The following is a 9,239-nucleotide window of genomic DNA, read 5'->3' as shown; positions in this document are numbered from 1 at the left end:
TTTTTTTTTTCCCCAGCGGTGCACGTATTTCCCTTCCAAAAAAGAAGAACGGGAAAGGAGATGTTAAAGGCAAGCAGAGAGAGGAAAACTGTTGCAAAACAAAAGCTGAGCTCCCGTCCGAGGGAGGCCTCCTCCATTGGAGGCCTAGGAAATCATTCTGACAAAATGGAGGATCTCTGTCTTTGGTGTCGATTCCCTCAGAGGTCAAGAGAAACCTTTTCCAATGTCTTTATCAGGAGGAGACTAGAAGTTAGAGAAAAGTATCCTTTCGGGAGTGAGAAAAACAAATTCTGATTTTGCATCAGCTTCCCTCCGATCTTGAAACTCATTGACTTGATTCCATTCTGTCGACGGAAATAATCCGGAACCAATCTATCCGTGAAAATCGGGGTGCGTTTATTCTGAGCTAAAATGTGAGGACTGTGGCCCGGGGCCTTTCTTCCCGAAGGAAGAGAGGGTGCCCGGGAAGTGGGGTGTACAGAGTGCTTCTAGACCCCCAGAGAGGACGTTTCACATAGGATCGAAAGGTCCCTTGGATGATAGTCGCGAGACTGCTCTGTCGGCACAGCGATCGACAGACACTGCTGGGTGGCAGGTCGGTTGTCTGGGCCTGGGTGGTCACAGGGGAGCCGGATGGTCAAAGGTGAGCGCAACCATCCGCTCCTAGCCTAAGGAAAGATGCCTCTCCTTAAGGAAAGGCCCGAGCACGGGGAAGCTGCTCCTTTCCCTTAAGGGCATTGGTTCTTGCCGTAGGAAATGTGTAAAGCGGATCTACGATGCGATGCGTGCTCGACGGCCACGTCAGGCCCTTTTCGAAAAACACTGTCAGGCCGAATTAGGCCGACACCCAATGGCTTCCTCATAGACTCCCATAGATCCTATCGCTCGCCATTTCTATCTGTCCACTCGTTCCAATTTTAGGCCACTTGACCACGAACAGGCCTTTTTCTCAGATTATTTTCCCCGTGAAACTTTGATCACCTTTTCACAGACAAAACGATCTTTACTTTTTAGGCCCTCTTGCCTGAAGGCAGCCATCTCACTTTCCTTGAACACAAAGATGTTTCCCATATTCACTTTTAGTGGCTTTTTGTTTTGTTTTGTTTTGTTTTGAGGACGATGAGCCCTGAGCTAACTGCTGCCAATCCTCCTCTTTTTGCCGAGGAAGGCTGGCCCTGAGCTCACCTCCGTGCCCATCTTCCTCTATTTCATATGTGGGACGCCTACCACCACGTGGCTCGCCCAGCGGTGCCACGTCCACCCCCGGGATCCGAACTGGCGAACCCCGGGCCGGCGAAGCGGAACAGGCACACTTAACCAGCGCGCCACCGGGCCGGCCTAGTGGCTTTCATCGCATTTGTTAAGTAGATTTTTTAACCCTCACGAACCTTAATTTTGGTGAAAACTAAGAAGCCAGCAATTAGGAACTGTCCTTCCCATGAGCATTCCGTCGCTTGGCCAATGTCTAAACACTTGGCCACTTTTAGAAACATGGGATTTCATAGGTTTATCTTTTCCTTCGCTTTATTTGATTTCATCTCACTTTAGTTTTTGGGTGAGGAAGATCGGCCCTCACAGAGCTAACGCCTGTTGCCAATCTTCCGTTTTTGTTTTCTTTTCCCCCCCTCCCGATTTTTCTCCCCCAATCCCCCCCATGACATAGTTGTCTATCTTAGTTGAGGGCCCTTCCAGTTGTGGCATGTGGGACGCCGCCTCCACACGGCCCGACGAGCGGTGCCGTGTCCGTGCCGTGCCCGGGATCTGAACCGGCAAAACCCTGGGCCGCCGAAGGGGAGCTTGTGAACTTAACCACTCGGCCACGGGGCCGCCCCCGTCCGTGGACTTTTTTATCACCTGATTTCACCTCGCAAAACTTCAAAGCTTCAAGTTATCAGAGAGGTTTGGGAAGTTGTTTTTATTAATTTAATTAATTTATTTTTCGAGGAAGACGAGCCCCGAGCTGACACCTGCTGCCAATTCTCCTCTTTTTGCCCCGGGAGAGTGGTCCCGAGCTAACATCCGTGCCCATCCCCCTCCCCTTGATAGGCGGGACGCTGACCACAGCGTGGCTCGCCAAGCGGCGCCACGTCCGCACCCCGGATCCGAACCTGCGAACCCCTGGCTGACAAAACGGAACGTGCGAACTTAACCGCTGTGCCGCCGGGCTGGCCCTTCGGGAAGTTATTTTCAGGACACGGGCCATAAACTAGAATCACCGCTACAGGTTTATCGGAGCGACATCAGCGTTCGTGGTGGATTGAGTCGTCCCCTCTGTCTCTCCCCTCCAGGGCACAACCAAAGGGACGTCTATCGACCCACCCACCAAGGATTCCCCCCCCCCCCCGCACGGCACAGCAGGATGCCTGAGAGATCCACGCAGCCCTACAGCGGCAAGTCACATTCGCACAGTCAAAATTCAATGGCAGAGACAAAACGTTAAGGTCAGTGAGAGGGAAGAGAATAACCGGCCCAGGAGCAACGGTGTGAAGAACACGGAGAAGACGGGTCCTAGACGCCGGGGTCCCCGGAGCAGCGATTTCATCAGAGGCCCGCAAACGTCCACGATCTCCACACCACGTTTATGGCCGACTGCGTGCGTGGGTCCTTTGGAATCGACCAGGCTACCGTCCGGGCCACTTTGGGACATCGTGTCCAGCTGCCCCGAGCGGTGGAGCTGTCGTTCAAGTGTAAGATGGGGCCCGTCCGGGGAGAGAATGGGGACGGGGAAAGGGAGGCCGCGGGAAGTCACAGAGTCTGAGGTGTTCGGGGGAGACTGACTCTTCTGAAGTGGAGGTGGTAGAAGGAGAGCAGCAGGATTTTTGGATTTTTGTTCCCTCTGTTAGGTATCTGGGTCCGGAGGAGAGTGGGGCGGGGGGGGGGGGGGGCGGGTGGTGGTGGTGGTGGTGGGTGTGAGGCTGAGGCGGGGCTGGTGTTTCCTTTCCGAGTCAGGTGGAAGAGCTCCTCCAGTGGAGGTTTTTAGACAAGGGGTCTGGTCTGGCAGGATGGGAGGTTGCGGGTTGAGCCACAGGGGAATCTGTCGTAGCTCAGACTCGGGCCTTTGAAGAAATAGACAGAGAGAGGAGTTTTGCTCTGTCTGTCACCGCAGCCGGCACCTCAGGAGCAACAACAGGAGGCTTCCCGAATGAGTGAAGGGGCAGGAGCCAGCGTGCCCCGTGCCTCTCTCAGCCCTGCGCCGGCAGGGAAGGAAGCAGGCAGGCAGGCCTCAGGGCTACTCCCGTCCTACTGCCCGGTGGTCCCTGTCCCGGCCCCGCCCCCACTCTCCCCCTGACCCTCACCGCTCCCCAGCCCTCTTCTCAGCCAGAGAGGCGATGGGGGGGGGGGCGGTGCGGTCCCAGAACAAGTTTCCTCTCATCCGCCATCATCTTGCCACCCTGACGACTTGGCCTGAGATCCGGCCTAGGCTGTACCCGTGTGTGGTTTTCCTGTGGACAAGGGGGCCGGTTCACCATTTCGGAAGAAACCCCTAGCCTTCCACTGCCGAGTCGCCAGCCTGGGAGGGGGGAGGGGGGAGGGGGGAGGGGAGGTCAGGCCCATTCATTCCGATGGGCCTGGCGTCAGGGCTTCATTCAAGTGCAGGAAGCTCTCTCCCATGGCCTCGGGCTTTTTCCCATTGAACGGCTTTCTTCAATTCCCCCACCCTTAGGCCGCAGTCCACCAAGGGCCGGGAGGCAGGGAGGGAAGATGTTGGGGCAGGGTGGCTGTCTGAGAAACTCGCCTCATCTGGGGCAGAAAGAGTGCCCCCCTCCTTTCTCTAACCCTACTAGACTGCTTGAGGATCACGGACGGTTTGGCTCATCGATGAGCCCTGCGTTATGGGCCCGGCAAGCAAACTCCTAACGGGCAACCCGCCGCTCTAGGCGTGTGTGGGTTTTTTGATCTTTCACCTTCAAGTTCGCACGACATCGGTCCGTGTCCCCCGCCCCGGCTTCCCATGGGAAATCCTCCGTCTCTTTCCACAGACTCACTGGCGACTTCACACAGTGCCTGCCTCCTCCTCCTTAGGAAGGAAGGAAGGAAGGAAGGAAGGAAGGAAGGAAGGAAGGAAGGAAGGGGCTGACCCCGTGGCCGAGCGGTTGAGTTTGCACGCTCCGCTTCAGCGGCCCGGGGCTTGGAAGGTTCGGATCCTGGGCTCGGACACGGCACCGCTCATCAAACCACGCTGAGGTGGCGTCCCACACGGCAGAACCAGAGGGACCCTCAAAGAGAATATAGAACTAGGTACTGGGGTGCTCTGGGGAGAAGAAGAAGAAGGAGGAGGAATAAAAAGAAAAGAAAAGATTGGCAATGAGCTCGGGTGCCAGTCTTTAAAAAAAAAAAAAAAAAGAGGAAGAAAGATGGACAAACAGGAACGAATCCCACTGACGGCACCTCCAAATGGTGGGGGGCAGGGGGGTGGGGGGGGTGGGGAGTGGCATCATCGGGCCAAGGGTGACTCTAAGCGTGATCCCGCGGTTGTGTTATTTGACATTTTATCGAATCGATTTATTATTTTATTTTTGAGGAAGATGAGCCCTGAGCGAACATCTGCCACCAATCCTCCTCTGTCGGCCGAGGAAGACTGGCCCTGAGCTGACATCCGTGCCCATCCCCCTCTACTTTCCAGGTGGGACGCCTGCCACAGCGTGGCTCGCCAAGCGGTGCCGGGTCCTGCGCCCGGGATCCGGACCGGCGAACCCGGGGCCGGCGGAGCAGAACGTGCGAACTTCACCGCCGCGCCACCGGGCCGGCCCCCGGAGTTGTTTTGAAAATCCAGTAAGGGGCTGGCCCCGTGGCCGAGTGGTTAAGTTCGCGCGCTCCGCTGCAGGCAGCCCAGTGTTTCATCGGTTCGTTCGGATCCCGGGCGCGGACACGGCACTGCTCATCAAACCACGCTGAGGCGGCGTCCCACATACCACCGCTAGAAGGACCCACCGCGAAGAACACACAACTACGTACCGGGGGGCTTTGGGGAGAAAAAGGAAAGACAAAAAATAAAATCTTCCAAACTCCAATAAAACTTTGAGTGAAGACGACGAGGAGGATGCGAAACGTATCTCACGCCTCCGAGCCGAGCCGTCCGTTTAGGTTTAGGAAGGGGGACGAGGACCCTTTGTAAGCGACATCCCTTTTTAAGCACCATTCTAAACCACAGAACAGAACTCCCTCTCCTCGACCCGGAGCGAGGAGGTTCCTGGGTGTGTCAGAGAGGGTCACGTCCTCTGCAGCACGAACGAACCGCCAGGGTTCGGCCACGGGAAAGAATTTCTTCCTCTCCAGGGGGACTAAAAGTCACCGACGGCAGCGGGCGTAGGTGCTATCCTTCCCGTCCAGGAAAGGCAGGGAGAACTTCAGCCGTGAAGAGAAGGAGGTCTTCCTCACTCCCCGTTTTGGGAGGGCCCCTTTGGCAGGGGAGTTTTGTCTCCTGATTTCAAGTCAGGAAGAAAAGGGAGAGAGAGAGAGAGAGAGAGAGAGAGAGAGAGTGTGTGTCCTTCTCGTGCCAGGTCGGTCTGAGGGGGACCTCCTCTGGTTTCCTCCCTTCCCAGGGAACGCCGTTCGCTCCTTCTTCTAGAAAAAGCTCCCAAAGCACCACCGCCCAGGATGGTCGACCTACGCCCATTGTCCCTCCTTTCCCAATCATTTCTACCGCGACAGAGGGACAGAGGCCCCTGCCCCATCCCCATCCCCACCCCCACCCCCATCGCCTGCCTCCTTGATGGCCAAAGGAGCTGCCTCTGAGAATGGAACGGGGCTTGGAAACCTTCTAGAGGGGTGACTCTCACCTGCCTGCCTGCTGGGAAAAGCACCACGCTGTCCATCGGACTGCTCTTTTGGGCAAACGTAGGCGTGCCACATAGCGATCGACAGCTATGGCGGGGGGGGGGGGGCGGGGTGGCGTGGTGGTGCCCAGGATCCACGACACGTGACGGCTGCGGAGCACGACAGCCCTAAGACCTTGAGGGAGACGGGGTGGCGCGTGAATCCTTTCGGAACGAGAACGACAGGAAACGCTGACGGGGACGTGTTCTCCTCTCGAGAACACACCAACGCCTCGCACGGTGTCTGACCCGGGGTGCCTCTGACTTTTGTCATCAGAGACGATCCTCTCGACCGCCCCTCACGCTTTGGGGAAAAGGGGAGAGGGACTCGGTAGCACGGGAAAAGCCATCCATCCGCCCTTCCTTTCCGTCTTCACGGCTCCTTCTCGTGGAAAACGAGGAAGCCATCCGGAGGAACGGAACACTGACCCGGGCCAAAGCGTGGCCCAGCCTGAGCCTCCAAAACCTTCTGCTAAGTGAGAGGTGCCAGACATCCAAGGCGACCTACGTTGCGATTCCACACAGAGGAGAGAGCTAGAACGGTCCAACCCTAGAGGGCGACAGCAGATGGCGGCGGCGGCGGCGGCGGCAGCGGTGGTGGTGATCGTGGTGGGGCAGATCCGGGAGTGGGGCCGTTTTTTCTTTCGGGGGGAGGGGATGGAAACGGAAACCTTCTGGAAATAGATAGCCATGACGGATGCGCCACCTTGGGGAGAGAGACTCCCGAAGGCCACTGGCTTGTGCCCCGTGGAAAGGATGGATTCGGTGGGATGGGAATTCTACCTCCGTGTAGAGCGTGTGGTAAACCACGAGGTAGGTGGGTGGGTGGGTGGGTGGGTGGCCTCCCTGCCTCGCCTCCACCTAGACGTCCACACACAGAGACCGACGAGGGAGGGAGGGAGGGAGGGAGGGAGGGAGGGAGGGAGGGAGGGAGGGAGAGAGACAAGATGGACAGAGGCCGAGGCCGAGGCCGAGGCAGTGAGCGAGTAAGTGATCGACCCTGGCCATAGGGATTCCTCAGAGGGCGTCTCTTGGCTCCCCAAACGAAGAATGTGTGTGGAGATCGAGAAAGATCACCGACCTAGGAGAACCAGCAAGACTTCCTCACCCGCCAGAGAGCCGCTGGGCCCCTGCCGTCCCTGCCACCGCCACCCCTACCCCTCGCCTTTGGCAGCGACGCCAACGAAAGGCAGGCAGACGAGTGGGAGAGTCGTGTGGTGGTGTCCCCCAAGGAAGGTGGGTCCATGCCGACGAGCGGTCGTCGGCGTGTGGAAAAGCCAGAGGCGGGCTGACTAGAAGGAGGGCGTCCTGGAGGAAGGGGCCAGGGTGTGAGGGAGAGAGGCCTGTTCCTCTTCCCCTGTCGGTCCCAAGTCAGGGGCCCAAAGGAGGAAAGCTGTCCGTTCCTTTCCGACTCGGACGGTTCGGGCGGAACCGACCGATCCCCGCGGCGGCGCAGTCGGGGCTTTCTGGACCAGAACCCCTCTCTCTGTCGCCTTTCGACCACACGCACGCTTTAGAGGCCAAGGGAAAATGGATCGGGTCTCTCTGTCTCTCTCCCTAGAAAACAAGGGGCCGGGGGCCGAGCCCGTGGACGAACGGTCAAGTAGCGCCCCCCACCCCGGCCCCCGGCTTCGACGGCCCAGGTTTTCACCGGTTCGGATCCTGGGCGCAGCCCCAGACCCAGCATCGCCCTTCAAGCCACGCCGAGGCGGCGTCCCACATAGCAGAAACGCGAAAGACCTACCACTGGAACCTACAACTATGGACGGGACGGGACGGGACGGGGCGGGGCGGGGCGGGGCGGGGCGGGGGTGGGGGGGGCGGCTTTGGGGAGCAGGAAGAAAGAAAAAATAAAAGAAACACAAGGACGGTCATCGCGATAGTTCTTTCCACTTCCATCCATATGTTAACAGGACCCAAGTTTCCCGACCTCCATTTGGATGTATGTTAACTAAATGGAGAAGCTATTCAAAGGACTCCTCTAAAGAAGTCCACGTTCTTCTTTCTAAATGATAATGAAAATCATTGTCACCACCGCTCTTCCGACCCTCCATGTCCAGACGGCCTCCCGCCCCTCCCCTATCCCCAACTCCCGCCCCGCCCCGCGCCGACCCCCGACCCCGGCATTCTCCACGCCCACCTTTCCCTCTCCACTCCTACCCCCCCCCCGTCCCCCGCCGCCCGGGACACCGCACCCCGCGCCCCCCCCCCCCCAATCCAGGCCGGGCCACCTGGTCGACCTCCTCGAACACTATATAAGAGGATGCCGGGCAGCAGGTGGCGCCCGACAAGCGGCCTCCTCACCGGCCGGACGGATCAGCCTCGCGGGGGCGGGCGATGGGGAGGCGTTCGTCCAGGTCAGGTCAGGTCGGGGGAGGGAGGATGCCGCGCCGGCCGGCCTGGTGCGTGGCCTGGTCCCGATCCACCCCGCGTCTCGTTTCTCGGGCCGGGACGAGTACAGGCGGGGAGGCCGACTCGGTCACGGAAAGCGGCCTTGGGGAGGTTTTGGCGAACGTCCCTGTCCCGGGGCCGTCTGCCGACTAGGGGACGGAGTCCTCCTCCATGCTCCTTCTCGCCCCCAGTCGGGCGGGTTGTGGGTCGCGCGGTCGACTTGGCCATTTCCCCGGAGGCATCCTGCCTGCCGGGGCTCCCTCCCTCGGGCCGGTGCGAGCGGTCCTCGGGCGGCCCGGGAATTTGGGCCGCAGCGAACGAACGAACGAAGCCCGTCCCTCCTGCGTCGGCACCGATGAGACACAGCCCTGGTGGATGGAGCCGCTTTCCTCGGGTTTCCTTTTGCTTTCGGCCGCTGCTGCCACCAAACCTCCCTAAACGATAGGAATGAAAACGGGAACCGTTGGCATAATAAAAGCGTTTTGGTTGGCGTGTTTCTTGGCTTTTGGGGACTCGAGAGGTATGATGGATGATCTCCGATTGACGTTGGGAAGGTCTATTTCATCCCAGTCGCACGAACCCCGAAAACGTGGCGGCTGGACGAGGGAGGGAGGGAGGGAGGGAGGGAGGGAGGGAGGGAGGCCAACCACGGGATTTCCGCACGACCAGCTGATGGACACGAGCGCCCCGTGAGCCGGGCGGAGGGCAGCCGCCCGGGTCTCGCAGCTACGTGCCCGCGGAACCCTCGGGACTGCGAGAAGCCGGAGCGACCCGCAGCCATGTGGCGCTCGGCGCGGACATCTGGTCGACCCGCGCGCCACGGGACCCGGGGCCCGAGTCCGGGCCGGGCCGCCGGTCGACCCGGCAGGGCGGCTGCCCCGGGGGCCTCGCGGCTGCTCGTCCGCAGCCTCCAGGGAGCCCTCGGGGCTCCGAGAAGGCCGAGCGCCCCGCGGCCCCACGGCGCTCGGTGCGGACATCTGGTCGACCCGCTCCCCCCCCGCCCCCCGAGACACGGGGGTCGGGTCGCCGGTC

Source organism: Equus asinus, chromosome 28, assembly GCF_041296235.1.
Source record: "Equus asinus isolate D_3611 breed Donkey chromosome 28, EquAss-T2T_v2, whole genome shotgun sequence".
Classification (NCBI taxonomy): domain Eukaryota; kingdom Metazoa; phylum Chordata; class Mammalia; order Perissodactyla; family Equidae; genus Equus; species Equus asinus.
The sequence above is the reverse complement of the archived record's forward strand: the minus strand, read 5'-3'. Positions refer to the sequence as shown.